The sequence below is a fragment of the Amblyomma mixtum genome, chromosome 1, assembly GCF_055824585.1.
Source record: "Amblyomma mixtum isolate Tamu chromosome 1, ASM5582458v1, whole genome shotgun sequence".
In the NCBI taxonomy this organism is placed as follows: domain Eukaryota; kingdom Metazoa; phylum Arthropoda; class Arachnida; order Ixodida; family Ixodidae; genus Amblyomma; species Amblyomma mixtum.
In genome coordinates this window covers 309312120-309329381 of record NC_143012.1, presented here as the reverse complement: position 1 = coordinate 309329381, position 17262 = coordinate 309312120, and positions in this window count along the sequence as shown.

Here is a 17262-nt window from a genome sequence, read left to right as displayed (position 1 = left end):
GCGGCCATCACTCACGGTTCGAGTGAGTGATTTTCCAGGGGGGTGCAGCCGCCCCCCCTTGCCCCCCCCTCCGGACGCCCATGCAGTCTTCACCAATCACCGGCGGCGGCGCGCCGCGCGGCGTGCCCCGCGGCACAGGCCGCATATTTCGGCTAAAAAAGGCAATTCGCGCTTGTTTTTGCCTTATTTGGATGCGATATTCCAGCATACAGTATGGAAAACTATAGGATGCCGCTGCCAGCCCGATTTTCAGAAAAAGTGCTTCAGTCTCCCTTTAAGGCGGACTTTAAGCGTGTCCCTTCAAATTTTTTAAAACGTTCCGTTTTGTCCATTGCCTTTCCGCGGGTTTCCAACCCACAGAAACGCGGGTACGGCGGAGCGGACGGCGGTGGCCCCAGCGCCGAAAATTCTCCGTGGAACTCCGTAGTCCAGAATTCGGGCACCTCGCTCGTGCAGCAGCGCCAGCAACAGCTGCAGCAGCAACAGCTACAGCAGCAGCAGCAGAAAGGCCCGTCGTCGTCGAGTGGTGTCCAATCGGGCGGCAGCGGTCCGTTGCCGGTGGAGGTGGAAGAGGAACGCCCACAGCAGGTGGTGGAGGGCGTGTCCAGCCGGCTGCTTCCTCTGCTCATGGCTGCTGGCCTGGTAGGCGGAGCAGCACTTGGGTTCGCCATCCGCGCCACAGACAACCCCTGGACCAGCCGACAGATCATGTACGTCGGCTTCCCCGGTGAGCGATAATTCGACGCTATCTAATGTTTACCACCAACTGCACTATCAAATGCTTATCACCAGCAGCACCATCAAGTGCTGCTGGCCAGCCGAATTATTTCATTTCATTTATTTGGACACGCTTGCAACCAAATCGAGGGGGCCCAGGTTATAGCTGCTATTTCGCATTGCAGTGAGGAAACCCTAGACCCTCTTACATATGAAATGCTGTGCTATGGAAAGTGGCATGATCAAGTACCATTGGCAGCGTCATTGTCGAATGCTGTTCACCGCGCAAATGACTGATCCTATTACCACTTTTAAATATTACTGACAGCGACGCCAGAAATCTTTGGCGTTAAATTCCACGTAAGCAGCCCAAATGCTCCCTAGCTAAGGTGTGGTCAGGCTCCGCAATCACACAGCTGAGACAAGATACCAACACTGATTTAATAGAGCGTCAGACAGGCTGCCTACTTCATCACTATTTCAAGACAGAATTTTGGCGTCATTGAAGAATGTCCCTAACTAGCTAAAAACACCACGAAAAACACCACACCGATGATGTTGTTGTTGTTGTTGTGTTGTGTTTAATGGCGCATAAGCGGCTAAGGCTATCATGCGCCAAGAACAAGGTTTAGTAAAATTGGCTCGAGCAAAGTTTGAAGACAAAGTGTATAAAAACGGTGGTGTAAAGGGCCTAAAAGTTATTTTTATTACCTGGCTGATTAAATACAAGCACTTTAGAAATGGCTGTTTGCAGAAGCTTTTAAAAGTTGGTTAACCTCCGTGGACATCCTTGACTTGGCAAGGATCTCGAGGCCCCCAACTACACAGAAAAACCTCAGCCTCCTTCTCAGGACTGAGAAAGCGGCTGAGGTGTACCGTTTTAAGTAGAGAAGCACAGGGTAAGAAATTACAGTTTTTGAAGAACACCGGCTTCCTTTAAAAAGCTAAAAACATCAAGCATACTAACGGGTGCATGTTCAGCTAAAATCAACGCTGGATGAAATGGAATATGTTCTTTGTAAAATGTAGCAAAATATTTTTTCCTTACTGATTCAAGTTTTGTGCATGATAGTAGTATGTGGTTTACGGTAAGTTCATGTCCGCATTGCTCGCAAACAGGTTTGTCTTTCTTTGTTAGCAGAAAGTTGTGTGTGAGATGTGTGTGTCCAATACGGAGACGGCATAAAATAACTTCGATGAATCGTTTTTGGTGTGAGCATGATTTCCATTCGCCTAGGATGGGTTTTACTAAATGTAGCTTATTATTTCTTTCGATGTTCCACTGTGACTGCCATTTATTTCTTAATTTGCATTGCACCAACCTCATACCATCTTTGTAAGGAATGTACACTTTCTTTATTTCTTTGTTCCGAGCTTTTCCAGCACATTCATCTGCCTTCTCATTGCCAGTGATTCCAATGTGACTGGGGACCCAGCAAAATTTTATGTCTTGTCCCTGTATTGTGGCGCTTGTTATGTTGTGTATGATATCACCAATTTGTGGTGTCACTGCATTTCTATGGTGAAGTGAGGTTAGTATGCTCAGAGAATCAGTGTAAATGATACTGTTCTGAATGTTCTCATTTATTATTTTTTCTACAGCTAGCAAGACTGCGTAACACTCGGCGGTAAAAATGGATGCACACTCAGGTAGCCGTACTATTTTTTCCCAATTATTCTGAACTACAGCACTTCCCACGCAGTGCGCCGATTTTGATCCATCGGTGTAAAATGCTTCGTATTCTCCGTATTTTTCGTTTAGTGCTAAATACTCTTGTAATATCTGTTCATGCGGTGTATGTTTCTTCTGAAATTGTGTTAATGTGAAGTCGCACACAGATGGTAGGCAGTACCAAGGAGGGAGTGGATCACGTTTGCGGGCAATATTAGGCAATGTGTCCATTATATCTAGTTCTTGGCATTTCTCTTCAAACCGGAGAAGAAGTGGCCTGATTGCGAGGGGTCTGTTGGTAAATAGTGTTCGGGATGGGCACTTTGTAACGAGTGGGTAACAGATGTGTTTAGGCTGGGAACGGATCTTTAAAATGTATGAGCATGTGAGCGTTGTTCTTCTGTCTGCAAGTGGTGGTTCATTGGTTTCTACGTACAGGCTTTTTATTGGTGACGTCCTGTATGCACCAGTTGAAAGGCGCAATCCCAAATTGTGCACAGGATCCAGTCGCTTCAAGAACGATAGCCTTGCTGATCCATACACTATGCAACCATAATCTAGAATGGAACGTACTACAGAGCGATAAATGTGTAGAAGACATACCCGATCAGAACCCCAGTGTTTGCGTGATAGGACTTTCAGTATGTTCAGTGCTAGCGACGCCTTCTTTTTCAGTGCATTGATGTGAGGCAGGAAAGTAAGTTTTTTGTCGAAGGTGATGCCTAGAAATGTGTGTTCCTTTTTGAAAGGCAGCTCGGTTTGGTTGAGGTGTAATGTTGGATTTGTGTGCAAGCCTCGTTTCAGTGAAAAAAGTAAGGCCACTGTTTTCTGTGGTGAGAACTGGAAACCATTCTTGTCTGCCCATGTTGCCATTTTGTTGATTGTAAGCTGCACTTGTCGTTCGCATGTGGATATATTGGAAGATGTGCACGCTATCTGAAGATCATCAACATACATTGAATACATAATGGACCTTGGGATTATTTTTCTAATAGAATTCATTTTTACAACGAAGAGAGTTGTGCTTAAAATGCACCCTTGAGGAACTCCATTTTCCTGAATGAAGTCCCTCGAAAGGGTCGAGCCTAGGCGGACATTAAATGAGCGGTTAGACAAAAGTCTTTAATGGAGTTCAGCATTCTGCCACGGATGCCGAGCTCAGCTAAGTCCTGGAGGATCCCGAACCTCCAGGTTGTATCATATGCTTTCTCTAAATCAAAAAAGACTCTAAGACAGTGTTGTTTGTGTATAAAAGCTTCTCTGACTGTATTTTCGAGACGGACTAGGTGATCTGTAGTGGAGCATCCTTTTTTAAATCCACATTGATGGATATCAAGCAGTTCACAGGATTGCAGAACAAAGGTTAGTCTTATATTTAGGACACTTTCGAAGGATTTGGCGAGGCAACTGGTTAAGGCTATGGGTCTATAACTGCTAGGAGAGGTTGGGGGTTTACTAGGTTTAAGAAACGGGACAATAATAGCTTTCTTCCAGGCTTCAGGTATTTTCCCTGACATCCAAACTGTGTTAAAGAATCTCAAAAGTGCTTCTATGGCAGGCTCAGAAAGATGTGCAAGCATTTCATAATGTATATGGTCGGGTCCTGGAGCAGTTTTTTTTTCGACAGACAGTACTGTGTTGATTTCTTGGAGGGTAATTAGACTATTGTATTTTTCATTTGCACCTCCAGTTGTTGGGAGCTTCTGTTTTTCAGCTGTATTTTTGTATTTTAAGAAGGCCTGCGTGTAGTGTGATGAACTTGAAACTGCAGTGAAATGTTCCCCCAATATGTCTGCCTGTTCCTGTATGCTTGTTTGTGTTCCGGGTGTTGTTAAAAAAGGAATTGTGAATGGTGAAAAGTTGCCGTTTATTTTTCGAACCTGCTCCCACATTTTTTTAGATGGGATCTGACTGTTGATATTTGAAACATAATTCTGCCATGAAGCTTTTTCGGCACTGCGACGGACATACCGAGCTTTAGCTTTTGCCTTTTTAAAATTTAGGAAATTTTCATGTGTCGGATACCTACGGAATTTACCCCACGCTCTATTTTGCTGTTTTTTTGCTTCTTTACAGTCCTTTGTCCACCATACTTTATGGTTTTGTCGCGCCACTCCTGACGACTGAGGAATAGCTGTGAGTGCGGCAGTTATGATACAATTAGTGAACTTTTCGTTTATCTCGTCAACGGTAAGATTTCCTAAAACTATATCTTCTAAAGTTGCCTTTGCTCTAAAAAGTGACCAGTCGGCGAGGTGAAGCTTCCAGCGCCGTGGCCTTGTGGGGATTATTTCCGGTGGTGATGTTAAAGTGATTAGTATAGGGAGGTGGTCACTGCCATATGGGTTATCAATGATATCCCATTTAAAATCATTAAAAACAGAAGGTGAGCTAAAAGACAAATCTAAAAAGGTCATTTTCCCCGAGGCAGGGTAGCAGTAGGTGGCTTTTCCTGTATTTAAAAGACATACATTGTTTGTGAGGATAAAATCTTCAATTATTTGACCCCTAGAGTCACAGTGCTCGCTTCCCCAAAAAGGGGAGTGAGCGTTAAAATCCCCGACTACTAGATATGGTTCTGGAAGTTCATCAATGAGGCCTTGTAGATCGTGGACTGTTAGTGTGAGATGTGGAGGAATATATACAGAGCAGATTGTAATTGTTTTGTAGCTGACAATGCTGACTGCAACTGCCTCAAGTTTTGTTTTGAGTCTGATCTCTTGAGCAGGGACGCCGCTTTTCACTATGATGGCTACGCCTCCCGATAGTCGGCTCGCCTGTTCCCGATCGCGGCGGAAAACAGTGTAATTCTTAAGAAAGTTATTTTTTTGGGGACCTAAATTTGTTTCTTGTAGACATAAGGCGACAGGAGTGTGTGCTCCTAGTATGTCTTTTATGTCACTGTAATTGTTTAAAAGTCCTCTACAATTCCATTGTATTATGAAAGCCATCTTATTTTTGTGTTTGTATCGGGTGAAAAACTAGATCAAGTTTTTGATGGCCCTGTGACTCGGGGCCTGTCTTTTTTTGATCGATCCAGAGAGCTCCGCCGACCGTCCGACGTGGACGGCGCGGGGCTGCCCGGGGTCGTGTCCATCGCCTCTGCGGAGGCGCTGGACGACCGTGCAGAAGGCACGTTCGCGTTCGAGTTTGACCTCGACCTGTGGGAAGAGGTCTTGAGGCCCGCCGACCCGGGGGTCTGCGTTGCCTCCTTTGGGGTTTGCGGAGTAGCGCCAGCTACTCCACACGGGGGCACGGGTGGCCCCGCCACAGGCTCACTGCGTGTGGCCTGGACAGGTGCCGTAGCCTGGTGTGGTGTGCCGCGCCCACGCACCACATCGGCGAAGTTTGTTTTTGCAGTGAAGGTGAATTTGTTTGTCTGAGCGTATTGCCTTCGTGCTTCTTTGAAAGAAATGTTTTGTGTAGTCTTGAGAGTAATAATTTCTTTTTCTTTTTCCATGAAGGACAAGCTCTGGAGTAGGCAGCATGGTCTCCTTCACAGTTTGCACACCGTGGGTTAGCAACACATTCTTCGGATTGGTGTTCCTTCGAAGAGCATTTTGCGCAAGTTTTGCGGCCGCGACAACTCTGTGAGCCGTGGCCAAATCTCTGGCAGTTGAAACATCTGCGTGGGTTGGGAATATACGGTCTTACATTTATTTTCAGATATCCGACTTCTATGCTTTCAGGCAGTATGCTGGTGTTGAAAGTGAGGATGAGGTGTTTCGTGTCAATTTCTTTGTTGTCCTTCCTGATCTTTATTCGCTGAACATTTATGACATCTTGATCAGTAAGGCCCTCAAGCATTTCTTTTTCAGATAGGTGGACAAAGTCGATTTCAGATATGACGCCTCGGACAGTGTTTAGAGATCGATGTGAAGTAACGGAGATCGGAATCTCCCCTATGGACACGAGGTTTGAGAGTTTAGAGTACTGGACGGTGTCATGCAATTCGAGTAGTAAGTCGCCACTGGCCATTTTTGATACCTTGTACCCAAGGCCCAAGGTATCTGTCAAGCACTTTGCTACCAGGAACGGGGATATCAGTCTTGCTTGTTTTTCTTCTGCATTGCTATGTACAACATGGAATTTCGGGAAAGTTATCTTTCTTTTTTGGAAAAAGTCGCTTGCATCGGTCCGCCCTCTTTTCAGAGAGCGATCAGGTTTTGAAAGGGGGGGAGCCATAAAAAATTGATGTTGGTGCCAGCCACCCACCATGGAGTCCAACAAGGGGACGCGACAGGAACTTGAAAGCAAGTCCTGCCTACGCCAGCTGTACACCTTAACTATAACCTAATATGACTCAACTCAGGGTAGTTGGTCCCACACGGTTAACCCTCGCCGCCAGGAAAAAGAGGAAAAAACGAAGAGAGGAGGATACAGGAAAGTTGTAAGAAAGGGAATAGGAAAGTGAAAGATAGAGGGGAGGACAGGAAAAGGCGACTGCCGATTTCCTCCGGTTGGGTCAGGCCGGAGGTGCCGTCTGCAGGAAGCTGGGGCCAAAGTGGTGTGTTGCCTCCACCGAGGGGCCTTAAGGGTCCAAACGCTCGGCATCGGCTCAACCACCAGGATCCCCTTTTCCCCGGACACGGCGATGCCACGCACGGCTAAGCGCGGATGCTCGGGTCCGTGGTGATGCATTGTTCACCATCATCCCCCTGCGGGGATGTCCCTGCGGATGCTCGGGTTAACCCCGTGGTGTCGCCACTCACCAACGTCTGCATGCTGCAGACGCCTCCCTGACCACACCGATGACAATGAATGAAAACATATTCTCACTTCGACAACACTGAAAAGGTATATCCCGAAAGTTCGTTGTCACCATTAAATTGTCCAAAGCCGAGAGCGGCAGGCATTCTGCTAGACGACCGCTGAGCACGCTTGTTGCTACGCCGCCGCCGAGGAATTCAGTTTTTTGTGGGCGCAAGTCAGCCTAATAAAGAGTCTCGTTTGGAAGCCCTCTTCGCTGTCTTCATGGCTGATTTCTATCCCCACCGCGTGAAAATATCGATAACTCGGCCAACCTGGTCTTAGAAAGAGGCACACACTGCAGTTGAGAAGCGTAAAACGGCACTGTAATGTGCGCTTCTCGCTCTGTCGGGCAATGTTTTAATGCTGAATAAAGTACTTTCGGACGGCATACTCATGACACTTCCTTTAGAAAAATGCACCGGCAGTAAGGAATCCCTACCTTTCAGTCTACGATGCCTGTTTATTTACGCTATATTGATATGACTTTGTCCATGCATATTTTAACACAGCCTATTGCAAAAAAAAAAAAGGGTTGACGACGCAGGTGCGGGTGAAAATATTACTATCACGCCAGCACTCACATTTTGTGGTAAATGTTATCAACAAACTATTCACATGCAAAATCAACATTGCAGCTTTGGTAAGGCAACGATTATATCTACATAAACCTTGTGGCCGAGATATATTTGCAAAGCGAAGCAGTGATGACACATTGTCGCCTCAGCGCATGCGTCTCAAGAGTCCCGGAACTTTTCGCCTTACTAGGCCTATGAAGAACGGCGGGACCTAGAAAAGGCAGAAGCTGACAAAGCGCTGAAATTTGCGAGAATGCGCAGACATATGAAGAGTCTTGGATAAGCCGATGACCGTTCGTTGGCAGCCAACAATATGAGAGCAAAGACGCTAGCCAGTCGAGAATGGCTTCCATACTTGAACGGCATGCTGTATGCGATGAACAATCAAAGCATGCCAGTTTAACCTTCCACAAGCTTGCACAGCTTATGTGGAACGACCTAGAGTAGTTATCAAGACAATTGTTGAAAAATCTAGGAGCATGTAGAAGCTCAGTGCGGTGCCTTCAGTCTGCTAGGCGTGCAAAATACGCTAGACTTGGCATCTCACAAGTGAATCATCTTCAATTGTACACAGTACAAACAAAAATAGCAAATTGCATGCCTGAAACGGCTTTGAGCGGCCGCCGCGCAAAAATGTTAAGCCTCACATCATAATTCGCAACGGCAGAATGAAAGTTACGCACCTAGGATCTCTCCCAATCAGACTTGAAGGCCTAAGGTAGGGGGGGTGGATCCCGCCAGCAGCGATAGGATTTCAGCGAAGGTGGAATGCCAAACCACTCGCTTCCCGTGTGACGCCAGTCCATGGCGCATGAGCTCCGAAATCTTGGCCCTGAAAGCTGAGTCTACATAGCCGCATGAAGGCAGAGTTATAGCACGCTATGCTAAGGTGCCCCTGTCTGTTCAAAGTGTATGCGTACTCAGGCGCAAACCGTCTTGTTCCTGAGGAGCGGCCGGTGCCGCCATAAAGCATGTTCCACTATGCGCTCAAAACTTTATGACGCGATATCGGCTTGCGGCCGCGAGAGCTAATCATAAGCATTCAAGCGCCATAAAGCGGCGTCACGTTACGTGTCATCGCTGCCATCGTTCAAACAAATATCTGGCTACGCTCTTGACACTAGGAAGTGTCAAACTAAGATTGGTCGGAATGTGTAGGCCCGTGAAATGGAGGAGAAATTAGAAATAAAAAACAAAGAAAAAGTAGCTTACAATACAAATCCAAAGTCAAGTTGGTTAGTCCAAAGGTGGTTAGGGCACAGATACCGGAGCTCTTCGACGGCGTGCTTACATAGCTACTGCCCGTCCTATCAATCTCCAGCGCCTCTGGTATTTCTCGTGTGCACTGCGTACGGTGGCTATCAACAACTATATATCTCTCGACATTATAAGTATAGTGGCCACCGCCGTCGAAGTCACAGTCGTGACAGTTAATCGTAAAAGTTTCAAGCATTTTTCGTACATTATTGGCATCAGTCGGTCGCTTACACATCATCCGCTCTGGCCAGCATAGGAGCGGCCGCATGACAGTAGTATCTTGTGGACGATACCAGTTGGAAGTTGGCGCTTGTCTGCGTTTTTTCTCTTGTTCGTCTTCATCGTTTTATCCGCGCTATGCGTCACGAATGGATTACTAACTAGCCCAAACCCACATCTTATTATTCCGGTTACATCGCCCATAAAACAAGTGGCGCTCAGACGCCCACGGCGATCGTCCGCGGTTGCATCATACCAAAGCGGGGCGCAGACCGTTGTTAAGAATGAAGTATACACCCTTAATATATTTTTCAAACTAATTTGCTCTTCAGGCCCCAGAGGCATAGATTACCAGGTATAGACCCATATTGCAGCATGGATGCGTTCAAATCAGAAGGATAGGCAGCCGCCGCGGTGGCTCAGCGGTTATGGTGCTCGGCTGCTGACCCAAAAGACGCGGGTTCGATCCCGGCCGCGGCGGCTAGAATTTCTTTGGAGGAGAAATTCTAGAGGCCCGTGTACTGTGCGATGTCAGTGCACGTTAGAGAACCCCAGGTGGTCGAAATTTCCGGAGCCCTCCACTACGGCGTCTCTCATAGCCTTAGTCGCTTTGGGACGTTAAACCCCATAAACCAAACCAAACCAGAAGGATAGGCACCAATGGAAGACGAACGAAATCAGCGCGACATGCTGAAGCGTACACGCTTCGAAGGCAGGAGAGCTCATGATTGCCTCCGTGCATGCGAACTTGCGCCATAAGTAGCAAAACTTAGTGAGCCTCGCTTTTATTGCATGGGCCCTGTTTTATACAGGTCAAGTACTAAAACTTCTTTGGGCAGATATTTTTGGCGTTGAATGCAGTAATAATTTTCTAACAATGCTGTCGTGCTCATGTATGAGTACCGTTATGAACACAAGCTTGGTAATAACCCTGATAAGCGATAGATTTTTATTATTATTCTTTACTAAACTATCTCAGCTTAAGTATGCTGTGGTAATGAACTTCAAGAATGACCAGCCCACGTGCATTAAATCAAAACATCGTGGAGTGTTAAATGCCGTGTTAGGCACTGTGTTAAATGTAGCACGGCTGAGAATGCTGGGGCATCGGGCCAACATAGTGGCAGTTGCATATGTGCTGTGTAATAGTTTATTTGAGGCTAAAGAAAGTTATATACTAAAGCTTATTTGTAACATTTAAGAAACGCTAGAACGAAAATGGAATACGAACAATGTGATAAGGTTTGATCGATTGATTTTACTTTTGCTTTATTGAACGCATAAATCGTGCATCAAAACAAAACAAAAAAGTAACATTGTTATAACGTTTCGGTGCTGCATAGGCAGGAATGCTAACCCGTTGGCACGCATTTTTGCAGCTAGATTAAACTGCCCGGTCTAGCAATAGCTCATCTTTAAGCATGTTCCGGTTTCTCTCCTCAGCGGCAGACCGAGGATGAAGGGGAAAGCAGCTCATGAATATTTGGGAGAACACGGAAGTGAATATCACCTATCCCGAAGATCCTGTTCTGGATGGAGGAATACCTGTTCCCCATAGTACAAAGAAAGTAAAAAAAAAAGTTTAGTTTATTCGACCACTCTTTTTCAGCCTCATTAAAGGTGGGACTGGTAGTCCCGGCCCACACGTGCCAAAAAGCTGCAAAATCATCATAACCATGTCAGAAAAAATCAAAAAAGAAAAAAGAAGAAAGTAAAATACAATACATGCTAAACAGCGCAATGGGCGTACTCGCGTTCAAGGAGAGACGTTTGTCCTCTTATTAAGCCCTCGCTCATTCGAGCCTTCACAGCTCAACGGAACTCTAGTGAAATGCATAAAAAATACAGCCCCACGTGCCCATGCAGCAACCATTTCTCATGGAAAAAGCGCCACGCATAAAAAAAAACAAAAGAAAACTCCGATAAAAAATTGCCTGCAAAAAAACGGGACTCATGGCCAGGACCTCCACACAACTGCAGCAAACACGCGGTCGGTGATCGTATCAATCATGTCTCGCTTTGCTCGCAGATGCATGTTATTTTCTTCTTTTTTTCATATATGCAGCTCTCGTGTCATCTGCAGCCCCAACAAGTGCGGTTCGCGTCAGTGCGGTAATTAGTTTTACGGGCCCTGGGTCCCTCGTATTAATAACATCCTTTTTTTTTTTTTGTCTTCTTCGGTCGAGCTCGGCTGTCTGCTGTACAACGTGGCGAAGACACCTGACATCTTGGCCGCTGCTTCCCGCTAGGATTGGCGTAGCGATGTACAAAAAGAAACTGTGGTTCGTTATATTTGCCGATCTTCCGCAGCTGAAACCGCGAAGTTAATTGAATTTTGTTTAACCTTCGAAGTGGTTTAGGTGTTGATCTCCATTCGAGTAATTACCGCTCTGTCCAGTATTTGCTTCTTCCAGCGGAATGGCTCTTTCCAGTCTTTTTTTTTTTACGATTTTTTCGCTCGCTCCTTACCTGCGTATCCGGAGCCGGTTCTTTACGCTGTCTTCCGGTGTGTCTGCAGCAGCTGGTTTCGTGCGCACAAGGTAAATACATTGCCATGAATGCGGCTGCGTGTCTTCGTTACCCGGGTGTGCTGTCCTCGGCAGGCACGGAGATGAGACAGCAAGAAGGATTACTGACGCGAACACAGACATAAAGATCGGTTGGGCGTATCGTGAATATACGTATAAAACGTCGCGTACGTGCAAGCGATTACGCGCTTAAGAGCACAATAAAAAGATTAGACTTCGTATAATTTGATGTCTTTTTTTTTATGCGTCGGTCACTGTCTCTTTCTCCCCGTAAAAAAGGGACAGGGGGATGACGGGATGTAGGGAAGAGCGTGGAACTTTTCTTTATTTAATTGTCCTTTCCACAGCCTTGGCTGTTTTTTATTTTTATTTTCTAAGTGTTATTCTGTTACATGTTATCAGTGACTTGTTTCTTTTTCTTGTCTCCGTTTTCAGCAAAGGCCACTTGCTTAAACATGGACCCAGTCCGTTGATTCCAGAACATCATCTTTCTTCCGTGCCTCTTGGTGCATAGTTTCACGCCAGCGTCCTTATGTGCAGTGGAGAAACCTACTCGAGTAACCGCCCTAAGGGGGGATGACAGTGAAGAAATATACTTTCGCTAGCGGACGGCGAGGAGATGGAGCCTTCCAGTCTGCAGTGGCGTGTAAGGTGACGGACAATGCGTCAACGCGCACAACTGTGTTAATCCAATGGTTAGTACTAGCGTCTTACCATGCCTTAATTTATACATGACGGAAGCCAGCAGTCACCGAAACTAGAAGCATATGGGGATCTTAACTTGTGCTGTCAATTAATTTGAAATTAATAGTGTAATTATTTTATCGCTTAAAGTTAATTAGTTAGCAGAAGAAAAAACAACCACATGCTGCCGGTGAGATCCGAACCCACGACCTCCGAATATCGCTTCCACTGCTCTACCAACTGAGCTACGGCCACGGTTGTTCAATATGCTGCTTCCGGGGGGGGGGGGGGGGGGGGGGGGGGGGGTATTTATCTCTAGTGCAACCGAACCTTGAGAGTGTTCACCAGCGCCACCCTCGTCCGTGGCGGCGGACGTGGCACGTCCTGTATTACCGCGAGTGCCGCGTAGAAACGTGATTGAACGATGAGGGCGGAAGCTGTGTGAGAACCTTTTTATGCTATCTAGGGGATCAAGACTGCCAGATTCGAGACTTTCGTTAAACTGTTAAGCAGACTAGTGCCTTACTTAATTGAATTTCTCCTTTGTCTGAGTTTAACTCCTGGTAGGTAGGTGCCTAGCTCAGGCAAGCATGTCAAAGATGGTTGTTTTTTCGGTTAAAACTAAATTTCTAAAATTTAGTTCGGCGGGCTTTTATCGCCTTTTCTCGGTTGATAAAGTCAAATCCATAGTTGGAACATTTGCCGAGAGCTGTCATGTCCATTTCATTCTCCACGACGGCGTCCCGCTACTAGCTTCCTTCTCATTCTCCTGCTCTCGTCGCCCTTTCCCCTTTCCTCTGTTCTTCCTCTGCTCCTTTGAGTTCTTTTTTCTTCTCTCAAGGCCACTTGGCCCTTGGATTGGCTGGGATTGACATGGAGGGTTGCCAAAAACTATAACGAGTTTCAGTCACACGACGGACAGCTCAAAGTGGGCTCCCAACAACGGCTCTTGTCACAAAAAAAAAAAAAAAATAGAGGTGTCGCAAGTTGTGCAGCAGCAAGTGCTATTGCTATGCGCTTTAAACCACGCGGAATAGGTGCACTCTAGACGAACTCAAGCCTCTGATGTCAATCTGGTGTGATGGCGCTATTGTGGGTGCATTTCAGCCCTGAATGCGAAGTTCTTGATAGCGGCTTCCCTGCGTCGAATGATCGGGCAAATACCGAAGTGTTGCTTACGTGCTGTATATCTCTGTAGCCTTGACGTCAGAGAATAAATTGTTTCCAATCAATAGGGTTCTTCCCCAAACCTCCGTATAGATTTCGCCTCGTTTCCCTCAAACAAAACAGTCATTTTGTTCACGTCTGCGTCGCTGTCGAACTTATGTAACTGATATTATATTTCCCACTGTTTCATTTACATTATACCTAACCTTTCGGTCGGGAAGAGAAGTGCAACCTTTAGCCCTTGCTTTCAGCTCTTCTTCCTTCTTTTCCCTTCATAAAGTTTGTATTTCATTGTTTTTCTTTTTTCGGTTTGCTGACTATAAAAAAAAAAGTTTACTGGACAGTTGGCACTATGTAACGCGGAATTCAGCAAAAGCTGTTTGGGAGTTTTCATTTCGAGAGAGCGACATGCATATATGTAGAGTTATAGACCATTCTTTTTATTTTTCAGACATACTCGCTCTTTAAATAACCCTTCTTTCCCATTCCTTGCTAATCATCACGGAAGCTTGTGATCTGAGAAGTGGCAGTGAATGTGTTCGAGATGTTGTTCGAAAACCTGATTCTGAAAGACGAGGTACGTCTATGCATGTGTTCCAGTAGGTTGTCAAAGCAATAGGAAGAGTTAGGGAAAGGAACTACGATGTCGCACGTAACGTCACTGGGTGCGCACCACCCAGCGTCGTGCCTTGCCATGGTTCATTCCAGTAAGGTTAGGAGTGAGTCACTGCAAATCACTCACCTCCTACTAGCATGGTAACCCCTCTTCAGGTGTTTATCATGGTAACTATGGTTGCCACCCTCTGGTTACGCCGACTACTAACACTACAAAACTGGTTTTAGCAGCTATGGCTGTAATACATGCTTCAGCCAGGTGTTGCTTCAGCCAGATTCAGCAGGTGCTAAAATTGGTTTCACAGGGGCGGCTTCTATGCGAGAGCAATTTCAATCCGATGGTCACTCCCGATGCCAAGCCGACCGCGACAAGTCCGCTCCATGCCGCTAAAGCTGGCCGAAATGCAGACGGAGCGCCACAGGTGAAGTTCCGAGCAAGTCTCCCAGATGGCGACTCTGATCGGCGGTTTGGGGCGGTTGATGCGCGCCTGCTGTCGTCCGCCCGACAGCGTAGGGACCGCTGGAGAGGAAAGGACATCGGAGAGCTGGACTCTGCGAAGTCTCTGCCCAAATGAAACGCGACGCCAAGAACCTAATTACGGTTCTGTGTAACATATAAAGCGCAGAGGAGACCGAGCTGTCAGGACGTTTCGTTTCCGTGACCGCAGCAGACGGCGGTTGTCAGCTGAGAATAATTACGGCCGCCCAGCTTCGAAGTGATATATAGGTACCCTCGCGCTCGCGTGGTACGAAGTACGCGCGTGAAGTTAGCTCAGTGCTGACTAACACTCTTGTGATAATGAATTCTGCGGTCCGTAACATTACTGACCACCGAAAAGGCAGGAAATTACGATGCTTTCAGACCATCTCTCCACTCGTAATTAGAGATATAAGGCGTGCACCAGATGACGTTCGTTCCCACCAAACACTTTCCTGTCAGGGAACTTTCTTGGCTCATGTGTTTAGAATTTGCCAGGGTGGAGAAAGTTTCAAACAAGGAAATAATTGCCTTTAACGTCCCCTGAACGGAGCCGTACAGCTGCAAAGGAAATATTTCCATAGTTTTGAAATAACGCTACCGCACTGGTTTATTTATTTAGTTATTCACGTTACCCCTAAATGTCCTCCAGAGGAGGGTAGTGCATGGGGGGGGGGGGGGGGGGGGGTAATAATGTTAATAAACGCGATACATTTTGGCAAGAAGTGCAACAAAAAACAGTAAAACATAAGGAATAACACAAAAAGGAAAAAAGAGCACAAATAAAAACAGCAAAGTTTTACTCATTTCCGTGACAGCAAAGAGGCTCTTGAAATTGTTTACTGTCAGTTTCTGTGGCTATGAAGTTCAGCTGTTAATCCCAAGGCCGATTAATTGAATCCCGGCCACGGCAGCCTTATTTCGGTTTAAAATAATTGTAAACACACCCTTGAGCTGTGCTATATCCGCGCACGTTACACCAGGTGCAATAAATAAATCCGCTGAGTCCTCCATTAGGGCGTCCCTCACAGTCTATGTGTCGCTTTTGGAGTCAACCCGCCCCCCCCCCCCCCCACTCCAATTTAAAAAATAATTTGGAGGGAGAGAAAACAGCATTTCGTGCACAGCAAATCAGGCTTGTGCTCTGTGGATGACCTGAGGAGCCAGGATTCGCTCTAACTCCAATGATGCCGAAAGTAGTCAGGTGCTCAAGGAGTCAGGTGGCGTACAGGGCATTCAGAAGAAGTAAGGGCTGCTTTTTGTAATTGAAGAGGTAATGTTCATTGTCTACGATGAGTGTGGTGCTTTTGGGGCAATCAAAGATTTTGTCCAGCCTTCGTAGCTGACACAAAATTTGTCTTGGTTCCGGGCTCGAACCTGGGACCTCTAGGTACCTTCACCCTGCATTGTCATCCAGGTAAGCCGGTGCTGGTGGGAAGTTGTTTCCCTGCAGCAGTGAATAGATGCAAATGCAACTTCGCTTAATAAACTTTTACATTTTATTTTATTTACCATACAACTTATGACTCACAGTTCGTGCCGAATACTTCCATCCACAAACTTCCATCTACAATTTCCGACCGCGCTACTCAGGAGCCAAGAAAGGCTTAACCCTTAAAAAGCGGTAAATCCGGTTAGCCAAACAGTTCAATACACCGAGAGGATGGGGAAAATATCGCAGCACAAAAAAAAGTTTTCGGATTCCTTGCTAATAAAAGTAAACGTTAATATCTCGCTTCGACCTTACCCTTTAAGTTACGCACTAACTCCGAACCGTTTTGGAAAATGATTTCCTACAAATTGTCCAAAGCATTGACGATACGTGATGACTATAATGTTCTATCCCTGAACAGGAACTCCCGTTTGCCCTTGACACTGCATTATGCTCCGTATTCACCTCAGAACCCAGCAACGAACTACATTGCATTCCTTCCCTTGATTACTTACCTAGGCCTAAAATAGCGTTTTACGCTGGCTGCATTGCCAAACTAATTGAGTCATTACAGGTAACTTCTTCAGCTGTCATAAACGGGATTAATTTTTAAATACTGAAATGTACTAGACATACAGCCTGATCCATTTTACTGGTTATTTTCCATCAGTCGCTCTCATCTGGTGTGGTTCTACTGGACTCAAAACTAGGCAAGATCATTCCAGCCCCCCCCCCCCCCCCCACTCCCCCTAAAGGCAATCCCTTTTTTTTCCCCCGAACTACAGCCCCATATCATTCACAAGCATTTCTTCGGAATTAATGGAGCATGTAATTTATTCACATCCATTGATTCATCTGGCTGTTAAGTTCTTCCATCATAACCAGCACGCCTCTCGGAAGGAGCTTTATGTGACAATAAGCTCACCCTCTTTATCAAGTACCTAATCTCCAGCTTCGATAATAATGCCTCGATCGATGCTTTGTTCCTGGACCTTAAAAAAGTCTTATAAAGAGACTCACAAACATCTTCATTTAAAGCTGTCATCCTTCCACCTCAAGCACCTCGTTCTAGATTGGATACGCGACTTTTTACCAACCGCCATCAATTCGTTTTCGCTAACAACTTTCCTTCCTCTTACGCCCGTTGTCTCAGGCATTCCATAGGA